The 15984-nt window shown below is 40.7% G+C and overlaps 1 pseudogene; it reads right to left on the reverse strand.

The window, feature by feature from the left end:
- Positions 1-10791: 10791 nt before the first annotated feature.
- LOC112911262 (olfactory receptor 9S13-like) lies at positions 10792-11403 on the reverse strand (annotated as a pseudogene).
- Between the last annotated feature and the right edge of the window lie 4581 nt (positions 11404-15984).

The raw sequence follows: 15984 nt of genomic DNA on the forward strand, positions 1-15984 counted from the left end.
GAGCCTCAGTCCTCTCCACGGGAATTACACCTCCAGTATTAGCAGATTAAGTAGGTCAAGCTAAACCTCTGCCGAAGATAATTTAGAAAAGATAACAAAACCAAAATCTGAAGGTAAAAGGGAGTTAATGGGTTAGTGATGAATTTCTAAACAAAGTTCAAGTTAAACACATAGGCCCTAGGATTTCATTACTGAGAGCTTATATTTCCTTGTTACATAAGCCCATTTTGCAGAAGAATCTCTGAGGGCAGGTGGTTATCAGTGAGGGTTCGACTGTTGTGTGGAACTCCTGCTACAGTGGTTGGTTACCAGGGACAATGCTAGATGCACCATAGGAGTGAGATAAATCTGGAGTAGGTATGCAGCTCAGCTCCTGACCATTTCAATCTCTGAAACTGTATTAAGATGTGAACTGAGTACTAGCACCTCTGACACTTTGCAAAAATAAGCATATCTCAAGAGGAAGACACATCATCCTAGACCACAGGTGTTATGTATAAATGTTTTTTTAATGATAAATTTATTTTTTATTGGTGTTCAATTTTCCAACATACAGAATAATACCCAGTGCTCATCCCGTCAAGTGCACCCCTCCGTGCCCGTCACCCATTCACTCCCGCCCCCTGCCCTCCTCCCCTTCCACCACCCCTAGTTCATTTTCCCGAGTTAGGAGTCTTTATGTTCTATCTCCCTTTCTGATATTTTCCACACATTTCTTCTCCCTTCCCTTATATTCCCTTTCACTATTATTTATATTCCCTTAATGAATGAGAACATATGTTTGTCCTTCTCCGATTGACTTACTTCATTCAGCATAATACCCTCCAGTTCCATCCACGTTGAAGCAAATGGTGGGTATTTGTCATTTCTAATGGCTGAGGAATATTCCATTGTATATCTATAAATGTTTTGTGTCAATACTGCCCGACAGATTTTTAAAATTGAGGAGTTCCTGCAGTATGGATTAAAAATTCAGAAACAATAGAAAAACTCAAAGAGGTTCTAGATTTTGGAGTTGACACACCAACTCTAAAGTTATTATGTATAAAGGAAAAGTTCAGACTAAGAATTATAGCCAAATGAAGAAACAATGAAGAGACTAATATATAACTTTTTGGAAGTACAGTGGCTAAAATTAGGAACTCAGTGAATGTACTTCACAGAGTAGAAATAGCTAAGGAGAAATTTGTGAACTAGAATACAGATCAGTAGAAAATATTTAGAGTGAGATATTGAGAGACAAAAGGAGAGAAAAGTCAGGAATGAGGGTTTGAGTTAAAATATATAGGGACATCCATATCCATAAAAAATAAATTTATAAAAAAATTTTCTTTTGTAAAATAAAACATAACTGACTCGAGAAATATATAATCTGAGCAGACATATAACAGAATGAATCAGAAGTCAAAAAACATTTCTAACAAAGAAAAGATCAGGACTAGATGGTTTCAGTGGTGACTTTTATCAGTGAATACAGAATTAACACAAGTACGCTCAAAGTCTAAAAAGTAGATAGGAGGGAACACTTCTTTTTTTTTTTCTTTTTTCCTTTCCTTTTTATTTTTTTTATTGAAGTTCAATTTGCCAACATATAGCATAACACCCAGTACTCATCCCACCAAATGCCCCCCTCAGTGCTCATCACCCAGTCACCCCAATCCCCTGCCCACCTCCCTTTCCACTACCCCTTGTTTGTTTCCCAATTAGGAGTCTCTCATGTTTTGTCACCCTCACTGATATTTTCACTCATTTTCTTTCCTTTCGCTTTTATTCCCTTTCACCCTTTTACTATTTTTTATATTCCCTGAATGAATGAGAGGATAAAATGTTTGTCCTTCTCTGATTGACTTATTTCACTGAGGATAATACCTTCCAGTTCCATCCACGTCGAAGCAAATGGTGGGTATTTGTCTTTTCTAATGGCTGAGGAATATTCCATTGTATACATAGACCACAGCTTCTTTATCCATTCATCTTTCTTTTTTTTTTTCACTAAACTCATACCTTTCAATAGTAACTCTGAATGTTAATGGGCTTAATGACCCCATCAAAAGGCGCAGGGTTTCAGACTGGATAAAAAAGCAGGAACCATCTATTTGCTGTCTACAAGAGACTCATTTTAGACAGGAGGACACCTACAGCCTGAAAATAAAAGGTTGGAGAACCATTTACCATTCAAATGGTCCTCTAAAGAAAGCAGGGGTAGCCATCCTTATATCAGATAAACTAAAATTTACCCCGAAGACTGTAGTGAGAGATGAAGAGGGACACTATATCATACTTAAAGGATCTATCCAACAAGAGGACTTAACAATCCACAATATATATGCCCCAAATGTGGGAGCTGCCAAATGTATCAATCAATAACCAAAGTGAAGAAAAACTGGGATAATTATACACTTATACTTGGCGACTTCGATCTAGCTCTTTCTATACTCGATAGGTCTTCTAAGCACAACATCTCCAAAGAAATGAGAGCTTTAAATGATACACTGGACCAGATGGATTTCACAGATATCTACAGAACTTTACATCCAAACTCAACTGAATATACATTCTTCTCAAGTGCACATGGAACTTTCTCCAGAATAGACCACATACTGGGTCACAAATCGGGTCTGAACCGATACCAAAAGATTGGGATTGTCCCCTGCATATTCTCAGACCATAATGCCTTGAAATTAGAACTAAATCACAACAAGAAGTTTGGAAGGACCTCAAACACGTGGAGGTTAAGGACCATCCTGCTAAAAAATGAAAGGGTCAACCAGGATTAAAAAGATTCATGGAAACTATGAGAATGAAGATACAACCATTCAAAATCTTTGGGATGCAGCAAAAGCAGTCCTGAGGGGGAAATACATCCCAATACAAGCATCCATTCAAAAACTGGAAAGAACTCAAATACAAAAGCTAACCTTACACATAGAGGGGCTAGAGAAAAAACAGCAAATAGATCCTACACCCAGCAGAAGAAGAGAGTTAATTAAGATTCGATCAGAACTCAACGAAATTGAAACCAGAAGAACTGTGGAACAGATCAACAGAACCAGGAGTTGGTTCTTTGAAAGAATTAATAAGATAGATAAACCATTAGCCAGCCTTATTAAAAAGAAGAGAGAGAAGACTCAAATTAATAAAATCATGAATGAGAAAGGAGAGATCACTACCAACACCAAGGAAATACAAACGATTTTAAAAACATTATGAACAGCTATACGCCAATAAATTAGGCAATCTAGAAGAAATGGATGCATTCCTGGACAGCCACAAACTACCAAAACTGGAACAGGAAGAAATAGAAAACCTGAACAGGCCAATAACCAGGGAGGAAATTGAAGCAGTCATCAAAAACCTCCCAAGACACAAAAGTCCAGGGCCAGATGGCTTCCCAGGGGAATTCTATCAAACGTTTAAAGAAGAAACCATACCTATTCTACTAAAGCTGTTTGGAAAGATAGAAAGAGATGGAGTACTTCCAAATTCGTTCTATGAGGCCAGCATCACCTTAATTCTGAAACCAGACAAAGACCCCACCAAAAAGGAGAATTTCAGACCAATATCCCTGATGAACATGGATGCAAAAATTCTCAACAAGGTACTAGCCAATAGGATCCAATAGTACATTAAGAAAATTATTCACCATGACCAAGTAGGACGTATCCCTGGGACACAAGGCTGGTTCAACACTAGTAAAACAATCAATGTGATTCATCATATCAGCAAGAGAAAAAAAACAAGAACCATATGATCCTCTCAATAGATGCAGAGAAAGCATTTGACAAAATACAGCATCCATTCCTGATCAAAACTCTTCAGAGTGTAGGGATAGAGGGAACATTCCTCAACATCTTAAAAGCCATCTACAAAAAGCCCACAGCAAATATCATTCTCAATGGGGAAGCACTGGGAGCCTTTCCCCTAAGATCAGGAACAAGACAGGGATGTCCACTCTCACCACTGCTATTCAACATACTACTGGAAGTCCTCGCCTCAGCAACCAGACAACAAAAAGACATTAAAGGCATTCAAATTGGCAAAGAAGATGTCAAACTCTCCCTCTTCGCAGATGACATGATACTCTACGTAGAAAACCCAAAAGACTCCCCGCCAAGATTGTGAGAACTTATACAGCAATTTGGCGGCATGGCAAGATAGAAAATCAATGCCCAGAAATCAGTGGCATTTCTATACACTAACAATGAGACTGAAGAGAGAGAAATTAAGGAGTCAATCCCATTTACAATTGCACCCAAAAGCATAAGATACCTAGGAATAAACCTAACCAAAGAAGTAAAGGATCTATACCTTAAAACTATAGAACACTTCTGAAAGAAATTGAGGAAGACACAAAGAGATGGAAAAATATTCCATGCTCAGGGATTGGCAGAATTAATATTGTGAAAATGTCAATGTTACCCAGGGCATATTACACGTTTAATGCAATCCCTATCAAAATACCACGGACTTTCTTCATTCATCTTTCAATGGATAAAACACTTCCTAATTCATTCCATAATGCCTGTTTTGTTTTCACACTAAACGGAGTCAAAGTTGCTGCAAGGAAATGAAGCTACATATCAATATGTAATGAATATGGATATAAGGATCCTTATCCAAGTCCAAGTAAACTAAATCCAGCAGAACTTCACAGGGATTATACAGCATAACCATGTGAGAGTTATCCCAGGAATGCAAAGACAGGTCAATACACAAAAGTCACTCAATGTAATAAACCATACAAATGGAATTAAGGGGGAAAAACTACATGATCATCTTAGTAGATACAGGAAAAGTACAAGACATTGCTAGAAGAAGTGAACGAAGACCTACATAAATGTAAAGATATCCCATGATCATGGACTGGAAGGCTTACTAATGTCAAGATGTAGTACTCCCCATATTTATGTACTGATTCAATGTAATCCTATGGAAATTCCAATTCCCTGGTTTTTTTGGGGGGGGGTTGTTTTGTTTTGTTTTGTTTTCAGCATTGACCCTAAATAGCTGAAACAATATTTGAAAAGGACAAAGTCGGAGGGCTAACACTTCCTGATTTAAAAAGTGACTTTGAAGCAGAACAGTGTTGTGCTTGCACAAGGATAGACATAGACCAAAGGAATGGAATCACAATACAGAAATAAACTCACACATCAGCGATACTCAACCAGGGGCCGAATAATATTTTATTATTAAAAATATTAAAAATAATGAATAATGGACAAGACTCTAGAATATTCACCAGCATTTTAAACTGAGAGATTTTAATTGAAGCACATCAACCATTCTAAAAATACATGAGTTCATAATATTGAAGAAGAAAACCCCTTCATTGTCTTCCTTTGGAGGATGATGCTGAGGGAATCCACACAATGACCCTCACAGTGGGGAAATAATTGTTTACTTTTTTAATTCTTAAATTTTAATAATAAAAATATTTTTTATTGGTGTTCAATTTGCCAACATACAGAATAACACCCAGCACTCATCCCGTCAACTGCCCCCCTCAGTGCCCGCCACCCAGTCACCCCCACCTCCTGCTCTCCTCCCCTTCTACCACCCCTAGTTCGTTTCCCAGAGTTAGGAGTCTCTCATGTTCTGTCTCCATTTCTGATATTTCCCACACATTTCTTAATTCTTATTTTAAAAGATTTTATTTACTTATTCATGAGAGACAGAGAGAGGCAGAGACAAAGGCAGAAGGAGAAGCAGGCTCCATGCAGGGACACCGACGTGGGACTTGATCACGGGTCTCTGGGATCACACCCTGGGCTGAAGGTGCTGCTAAACTGCTGAGCCACCCAGGCTGCCTGGAAATAGTTGTTGAAGGGATTTTCCCTTAGAATATTGCAACTAATAAATGAAGATTGAAATACGGAATTTGAGTATTCTCATCTTATAAGCCCCTAATGAAACATCCAGTTTAGGTAAGATTAATGACCACATTTATACAAATCAAGAGATGCAGCCAGGTGGACCTCAGAGTGGAAGTACACACAATAGTTATGAAATATTCTTACCAAAAATCAATTGTAAGTCAGACTGAGCCTTAGGACCTACCAGTTTCCCAGAATGTAACAAGCAACACAATATGCTAATCAACCCTACAGGGACAGCATCAGCCAAACCTGTGATGTGTGTGAGAAGCTTTGCAGGATAAAAAACAAATTTTCTTCAATAAAAAAGTTGAAATAATAATATTGAAAGTGAAATAAGTCAATCGGAGAAGGACAAATATTATATCTTCTCATTCATTTGGGGAATATAAATAAGAGTGAAAGGGAATAGAAGGGAAGGGAGTAGAAATGGGTAGGAAATATCAGAAAGGGAGACAGAACATAAAGACTCCTAACTCTGGGAAACGAACTAGGGGTGGTGGGAGGGGAGGAGGACGGGGGCTGGGGGTGACTGGGTGACGGGCACTGAGGGGGACACTTGACGGGATGAGCACTGGGTGTTATTCTGTATGTTGCCAAATTGGACACCAATAAAAAATAAATTTATTATATTTTTTAATTTTTTATTTATTTATGATAGTCACAGAGAGAGAGAGAGAGGGGCAGAGACACAGGCAGAGGGAGAAGCAGGCTCCATGCACCGGGAGCCCGATGTGGGATTCGATCCCGGGTCTCCAGGATCGCGCCCTGGGCCAAAGACAGGCGCCAAACTGCTGCGCCACCCAGGGATCCCAAATAAATTTATTACTAAAAAAAAAAGAAAATAGAGGGACAGGCAGCCAGTGAATGAGAGACTTTAGAGGCATCAGAGAACAGTGGATGGATGTTATTGAATCCTGTTCCAAAATAAAGTATAAAGGAAAAAATGAGCCAACCTGGACAATTAAAGCACTAAATGCAACTTTTATAATATTAAGGGTAATATTAATTTCTTTGTGGAGAATAGTTAAGTTGAAGTTGTCTTTAAAGTCACTGTTGAGAGGGATTAGATATGATTGACTGTAGATTGATAATTATTGAAGTTGGTTGGTGCAAATGGGTAATCCATTATTACTCTAGTTCCATGTCTGAGTGTTTGAGAACATCCATAATAAAGAGAGTCAAGGAAGTGACACACAGAGGAGAGGAGCCAGATGTGCTGTACACATTTGAAAATGTGCACAATCCAGCTAATCATCAGGAGAAAGCAAGTTCCCATGTTAAACACGTCCTCCTGCACACCCGCCCAATGTCTCAAACTAAGCAGAGGGGCAGTAACCAGCGGTGTTGAGGACGGGAGCCACTGGAAGGGAGTGTAAATCAGGACACGTTTGTCATTTTCTACTGATGTGGAGGATCCCCGTCCTCACCTATGTCTTCACTTTCCCTCTGGAAATGTGCACAAGTGCACAGGGAGACCACGGGGAGGCTGTTCCCAGCAGCATTAGTACCATAGTTGCACTAGTGAGTTGTGGTGTGTTGTCTGGCGGAGAACTAGACAACAGCAAACAGGAAGCAGCATGATGCTGACTGTGGACCACAGCCTGAGAACAGCTGCTCATCACAGGTCAGGCTCAGGTCACTCACTCTCAGAGCCTGGACTTCCAAAGGCAGTTGGTCCTCAAGGACCCAAGTCATCCTGTTCAAAACTGCTTGCTCAGATCCAGGTGGAGGAGGTCACCACCAGGAGCCACACCACACCTGTCTCCCTCTCCCCTGATCATCCTGGGCTGTCCTGACAATCTGCATTGACACCCCCTGCCTCCACCACACCTGTCAACTCAAGACCCTTCTCATGTCTCATGTGAATGGTCGCAATGGTTTCATAATGAGCTCTAGCCTGCCCATTCCCTACTTTGTGTCCCACACAGAGCTCCTTGTGCAGAGTCACCAAATCCTCCCTCATGTCATATTGCTCCCTAATGCAAATGAGTGACAGCTTCCCCACCAGTGAGGGACCTGGAGAGGAACCCAGAAGGGTCTGGAACCCTCAGCTCCAGACAGGGACATTATGCTCGGAAATTCTCTGATTCTCTCCATGTGTCATGAATGTCTGTCTACCCCCGTCCAACTTTAGTGTGTGACCAGCTCTCATCTCTCAATGGGCTCTCTGTCACCTCCCTGATGTGACAGTTTTCTGTTTGTGCCTTCAGCAGCCTGGTCACGCCCCCCTCACTGCCTGTGTCCCATCAAATTTCAACTGTTTGTTGTAAAGTTGGCCTTTTTACAGAGCCATGAGCTCCCAGGGCTGGCCCTGGTCTACCTTATTTCTGCATCCCCCACCCTGTGGCCATGTCCCTTAGAAGGGTGTGCTCAGTACTCTGGTGAGCTACTGATTTGAGCCTGAGAAATGCACTTCAGGTCATGAGGGAGCATGGTGCTGTGATCTCTGCTTACAATGAAAACCGGTCTCTTTAGCTGGAATGACCCTGAAGTCCAAGACAGTGCTGGCCAGGGCAGGAGTGGGGTCACCCCTTCAACTGCTGAGGCAAACCCTGAGTGCTTACTGTCTACCTTAGCTCTAATGCCTCCCTTACCACATGGTATCCTTCATACCTGGCAGCCCTGAGCGATGGCTGCCTTGACCCTTACTTCCTCCAGGTGAGGGTCATGACTGTTCAAGATCACACAGCCACACCGGCTCTCCCAGGGTCTCCCAACCTCCTGGCCCACATCTGTGCTGATGATGACGAGGTTAGCAGGAGGACTCTCACCCTTCATCCTTCATTAATGTCTCCCATGCAATGAAGAGAGAGTGGGGAGGTGGAAGGGGAGGACCCTCAGGGACCCAGGTAGTCTGGCCGGTACCAGAGGTTCAGGCTTCAGGAGACTCCTTGATCTTGGTAGGCTCATGGGAGGGAAGGGTCTCAGCTCACCTCAGTTTCCACGTCTTGTTGCATCAGCCAGGCAGCAGGGCAAGGACCTGCACATTGGGGTCACTGTGCTGGGAAGGTCTCTCCTTCTGCAAGGCTGGGACTTGGAGCCTTGAATGGCCAATTAGGTGAGCTTGTTTGTGTTCTGGCCTCTGGAGTGCTCTGGGACTCCTGGTTCTCCTGGGTTCTCCTGTCATCAAGCTTTGTCTGACTGCCCTCCCCTACACATCCATGCACCCAAATCCAGAAGTTTCTGTGTTCCCCAGGGGGTGAGCAGAAGATGAGCATAAACTCTAATAGCCTTGCTGTGGCCCTGAGTTGACTGTCCTCCCAGGGGTGGCAGGTGTGAACTCCTGAGCCCAAAGCCATTTCATCAACCCTTTCCCCATCACCTTACTCGTACCATTATCTGCAAGCTGAAATGATCTGTCAGGAAAAACAATCCTCTCTGGGATCATCTCCGTTGGTCTCCCTGCAGCTCCTCAGCAGAGTCTGACTCAGAAGTGGAAGAAGACCACCCTGAATCCATTTCCGCTCCTGCCGGGGGGTCAGGACGAGGTTGCTTTCTAAATCATGGAACCAAAATATGTTTGAGAAATTCTAGCACTTAGAATGTGTTGGCATGCAGTGAGGATGCCCCTCTGTTTACCTCAATCACTATCCCAGCCCTGTGGGAGTTCTGGTGTTTCCATCATGGCACTTGATGGGGAGATGTTGCCCTAGGGGCACTTGTGTCTTTTACTTAATTGTTTTTTCTTTTTTTAAAATTGTATTTATTATTTATGAGAGACACAGAGATAGAGGCAGAGATAGAGACAGAGGGAGAAGCAGGCTCCTCCAGGACCTCCCACATGGGCTTCTAAACCTGGACACCAGGGATAGAGCATGATTCTCAACCACTGAGCCACCCAGGTGTCCCAATTTGTTTTTGTCTTTTACATAAATATGATCACACCCAACATCGGGTTGGCATTTTTAATCTTTTTACCATATACTGTGCAATTGTCACATTTGTAAGTAGTGACATTCTCATTCTGTGTCTCATTTCACTATGTGAATGCCGATTTAGGAATGCACATTTTTTTAAGCATGATTCATTAGCCAACTATTACTATATCTTGTTTCATATGTGGTGTTCAGTAATTCATCTGTTGCGTATAACACTGCTGCTCATCACATCACATGCATATTTTAATGACCATCTCACAGTTATCCCATGCCCCAATGACCTTCTGTCCAGTAACCCTCAGGTCGTTTCTTAACTGAAGACTCACTTTTATTTCTATTATTTTTTAATAATAAAATTATTTTCTATAGGAGTTCAATTTGCCAACTACAGAATAACACCCAGGCTCATCCCATCAAGTGCCCCCCTCAGTGTCCGTCACCCATTAACCCCACCCCCCGCCCTCTTCCCCTTCCACCACCCCTAGTTCGTTTCACAGATTTAGGAGTCTTCATGTTCTGTCTCCCTTTCTGATATTTCCTACCCATTTCTTCTCCCTTGCCTTCTATTCCCTTTCACTATTATTTATATTCCCCAAATGAATGAGACCAATGTTTGTCCTTTTTTGATTGACTTACTTCACTCAGCATAATACCCTGCAGTTCCATCCCCGTTGAAGCAAATAGTGGGTATTTGTCATTTCTAATGGCTGAGTATTTTCCATTGCATACATAAACCACATCTTCTTTATCCATTCATCTTTTGATAGACTCACTTTTAAAATTGTACTCTGAAAAGGTCACTTATCCTAGGATGTACAATTTTAATAAATTTATAAGGCACAATATATTATTGTTGATTTTATGTACAACATCGCTCTAAAGCTTATTTCTCTTGCATGAATGAAATTGCTTCCTGTTAATTAAAAATTTAAACACCCGAGTCCTGGCAAACACCATCCCCTCCATCTAGCCTGCAGAACTCTCAGACTCCCTTCACACATCCTTCACATGGCCATGTGTTTCTGTCACAGCCTTCACACAGCCTCCTTCACATCCTTGTTTCGCAGACTGTAGATGAGGGGATTGAGCATTGGGATGACCAGCGTGTAGAAGACAGAGACCACCTTGCCCTGCTCCATGGACTCAATTGCTCCTGGCTGGGCATACATGACAAAGAGAGTCCCAAAAAAGAGGGTCACTGCAGTCATGTGGGAGCCACAGGTGGAGAAGACCTTGCATCTCCCAGCTCTTGAGCCCATCCTCAGGATGGTCACTGTGATGTAGCCATAGGAGATGAGGACCACAAATGTCACACCCACAATGATGAGCCCACAAATGCCAAACAAGAGAAGTTCATTGATGGCTGTGTTACCACAGGCGATCTGGAGCAGAGGGGGACATCACAGAAAAAGTGGTTGATGCGGTTGGAGCTGCAGAATGGGAGGTGGAATGTGAAGCTGGTCTGCACCACAGAGTTGAAGCAGCCTTCATAGTAGGCGTCCAGCACCAGGCGAGTGCAGGCAGACTGGCACATGGTGCTGGGGCAAGGGGCTACAGATGGCCTTGATGTGGTCGTAGGACATAACACCCAGGAGGAAGAATTCAGTGGTAGCCACCAGGGATAAAAAGAAAAACTGGTGGCACATTCTGCAAAGGTGATGACCTTGGATGAGGAGAAGTAGTTGGCCAGTGCATTGGGGGCAATGACAGATGAGTAGCACAAGTCCACGAAGGAGAGGTTCTTGAGGAAGAAGTACATTGGGGAGTGTAGGCAGGCATCCAGGCTGCTAAAGATGATCATGAGGAAGTTGTCCAGTACAGGCACCATGTACAGGGCCAAGAGCACAGTGAAAAGTATGGCTTGGGTCTCCAGACCACCCCTAAATGCCTCTATTACAAAATCTTGAAAGTGGCCATGGAGAAGTTTCATTACTGTGGGATGGAATAAACCTCAATCCTCACCAGGGAATTACTCCTCCAGTATAGGCAGTTTAAGTGGTCAAGCTAATCTTCCTGCTGAAGACTATTTTGAAAAGATAAATACTGAAAAAAATCTGATTGAAGGTATAAGAGAGTTACTGGATTGCAGAAGATTTACTAAATAAAATTAAATATAAAAAACAGGCATAAGGATTTCATTATGGGAACTTCTTTTCCCTTGATATGTAAGCCAATTTTGAAGATGAATCTTAGAGGCTAGGTGACTAACCAGTGAGGTTTTGCCTGTCTTGCAGAGCTAATGCTGACTGTTTGGTCATAGTGTCCAACCATGATACATCATAGGAGTGAGATAAATCAGGAGTAGCTATGCAGCCAAGCTTCTAGCCATTTCAATCAAGAAAGCATTTTACGATATGATCTGAGTACCAGTGCCCCTCACACCTTGCAAAAATAAATATATCTCAAGAGGAAGACACATTATCCTGGATTGCAGTTGTTATCTATAAAAGTTCTGTGTAAATAATGCCAACAGAATTTTAAGATTGAGGAGTTCCTACAAAACAAATTAAAATATCATAAACAATAGAAAACACAAAAGAGCTTTCAGTTTTTGGAGTTAACACACATCAGCTTTACTTTTTTATTTTATTATCTTTTTAAAGATTTTTTAAAAGATTTTATTTATTCATGAGAGACACAAAGAGAGGCAGAGACATAGGCAGAGGGAGAAGCAGGCTCCATGCAGGGAGCCTGCCATGGGACTCCATCCAAGGTCTCCAGGATCACACACTGGGCTGAAGGTGGCATCAAACCACTGAGCTACCAGGGCTGCCCCCACAGATAAACTTTAAATGGAAGTTATTATGTATAGAGGATAAAGATGAGAGTAAGAAACTTAGCAGAAATGTAAATCAATCAAGAGAATATATTCTAACTTTTTACAAGTATAGTGGCTACATTAGGAACTCAGTGAAAGAATTTTACAGATTAGAGGTAGCTAGAGAGAAACCTTGTGAACTGGAATACAGAGCAGTAGAAAATATTCAGAATCAAGTTTTGAGAAGCAAAAGGATAGAAAAATAAGAAATGACGGTTAGGGACAAAAGATGTAGGGACATCCCTCCTATGAGTTCCTGAAGAAGGTTTAAAGAGATAAAAAGGCTGAATCAGTGCTTGAAGAGAGAATGGCTACTTATTATCTCAAGCCAATGAAAGAAATTATTCTAAAGATTCATTAACCCTACCAAATCAAAGCAGGATTTATACAAAGAACACCACACTTGAACATATGACAGTAAAAATATTTAGAACCAAGAGAAAAAGACAAACATAAAAACAGCCTGACAGAGAACGTGTAGTCACTTCAAGGGTGGATAAGTGGCACAGCCGGGTAGAACTCTGACTCCTGGTTTTGACTCATGTTGTGATCTCAGAGTTTTGATATTGGGCTCCATTTTAGGCCCACATTCAGCTCACAGTCTGCTTGAAACACTGTCCTTCTGCCACTGCCCTTCCTCCCCTAAAATAAATAAATCAATCTTAAAAAGAAGACATACTCACTTCAAAGTATCAACTTTAGAAGTAAGATTGACAATTGGATTATCAGGCTAAAAATAATGGAAGCCATATTAAAAGGAAATATATTTTCCTTTCTTCAAAGAAAATAATTACCAACTAGAATTCTACCAAAGGTATCCTTCAGAACACAAAAGGAATGTAGAAATAATAGTTTAAGACTTCAATGCTCCACTTTCAGTAATGAATTGTACAACAAAACTAAGTATCAGTAAGGAAATAACAGATGTGAACAGCATTATAAGCCAAATAGTTAACAGGCATATGTGGAACACACTGTGTTCATCAATAGCAGAATACATTAGTCTCCAGTGCACATGGAACATTATTCAGTATTGACCATATGTTATTTCACAAAGCAAGTCTCAATAAATGTTAGAAGATTGAAAGTATAAGAAGTATGTTCTCCAAACAAAATGGAATGAAATCACAAAGCAACAGCATAAGGCCATTTGGAAAACTTACAGACACGTGGAAGCTCAACAACACATTTTTAAATCACCAGTGGGTCAAAGAAGAAATCGCAATGGAAATTACAAAGTATTATGAGATTAATGAAAATGCGAACACTATACCCCAAGACTTAGGAGATGCAACGAAAGAAGGACTCAGAAATTTATAGCTATAAACACCAATATTTTAAAAAAAAATGTGTATTCCATAATTAACTTTCTATCTTAGGAAAGAGAGTAGAAAGGAATAAGAAACTAAGCTCAAAGAAAATAGAATGAATGGAATAATGAAGATTAGAGAAGAGATAAATGAATTAGAGGAGAGTAGAATAAGACACTTAATGCTCGTTTTCTGAAAATTTTGACCAACTAGACAAACTTTGGCTAGATGACGGAGAAAGTCAGGTAACTTAAATTTCTAAAATCAGAAATGAAAGCAGACACATGCCTTTGGTCTTCAGAAATAAAAATTATCATAAGAATATATTGGAACAATCATAATCCAAAAAGTAAGCTAACCTAGACGAAATGAACCAATTCCTGGAAAAAGTGTAACATAACTGACTCAAGGAGAAATAGAAAATCTGAGCAGACATACAACAAACAGATGGAGTCAATAGTCAAAACGCTTTTCTAACAAAGAGAAGTTCAGGACCAGAGGGTTTCAGTGGTGACTTTTACCAGTGAATACAAGCATTAACAGACGCACAACTCAAAGTCTAAAATGTAGATAGGAGAAACCACTTCCTAATACATTTCATAAGGCCTTCATAAGGCCTACATTTCGCACTAAATGGGGTCAAAGATATTGCAAGAAAATGAAGCTAAAGATCAATATGTCTTATGAATATAGATACAAAAATCCTTATCAAAATTGAAGCAAGCCAAATCCAGCAGAACTTCACAGGGATTATACGGTATAAACAAGTGAGAGTATCCCAGGGTAGCAATACGGGATCAATATAGAAAAATCAGGAATCCCGGGGTGGCTCAGCAGTTTACCACCTGCATTCTGCCTAGGGCATGGTCCTGGAGTCCCAGGATCAAGTCCCATGTTGGGCTCCCTGCATGGATCCTGCTTTTCCCTCTGCCTGTGGTCTGCCTCTCTCTCTCTCTCTCTCTCTCTCTCTCTCTCTCTCTCTCTCTCCGTGTGTGTGTGTCTTTCATAAATAAATAAATAAATAAATAAATAAATAAATAAATAAATATTTTAAAAATATAGTAAAATCATTCAATTTAGTATACCATACAAATGGAAGTTCGGGGAAAATAACCCACAAAATATTCTCCTTAGATACAGAAAAAAGGCTGAAAGAAATTAAAGAAGACCTACATAAATGTAAAGATATCCCATGATCAAGGACTGGAAGGCCTACTAATGTCAAGATGTAGTAATCTCTTCATTTACATACATATTCAATGTAATCCTATGGAAATTCCAGTCCCCCCCCCTTTTTTTTGCAGAAATCAACCCTAAATAGCCAAAACAATATTTAATTTTTTGTATATTTTTTATTGGAGTTCAATTTGCCAGCATGTACCATAACACCCAGTGCTCATGCCATCAAGTGCCCCCTCAGTGCCCATCATCCTGTCACCCCCACTCTGCACCCACCTCCCCCTCCACCCCCCCTAGTTTGTTTCCCAGAGTTAGGAGTCTCTCATGTTCAGTCTCCCTTTCTGATATTTCCCACTCATTTTTCTCCTTTCCCCCTTATTCTCTTTCACCATCTCCCATATTCCCCAAATGAATGAGACCATATAATGTTTATGTATACAATGGAATATTACTCAGCCATTAGAAACAACTAATACCCACCAAGAAAGAGAAATTAAGGAGTCAATCCCATTTACTAGTGCACCCAAAAGCATAAGAGACCTAGGAGTAAACCAAACCAAAGAGGTAAAAGATCTATACCCTAACAACTACAGAACACTTCTGAAAAGAAATCGAGGAAGACATAAAGAGAAGGAAAAATATTCCATGCTCATGGATTGAAACAATTAATATTGTGAAAATGTCAATGTTTCCCAGGGCAATTTACACGTTTTATGCAATCCCTATCAAAATATCACGGACTTTCTTCAGAGAGTTGGAACAAATTATCTTAAGAATTGTGTGGAATCAAAAAAGACCCTGAAGAGCCAGGGGAATATTAAAAAAAACCATAGCTAGGTGCATCACAATGCCAGATTTCAGGTTGTACTACAAAGCTGTGGTCATCAAGGCAGTGTGGTACTGGCACAAAAACAGACACA

Source organism: Vulpes vulpes, chromosome 9 (assembly GCF_048418805.1).
Source record: "Vulpes vulpes isolate BD-2025 chromosome 9, VulVul3, whole genome shotgun sequence".
NCBI lineage: Eukaryota > Metazoa > Chordata > Mammalia > Carnivora > Canidae > Vulpes > Vulpes vulpes.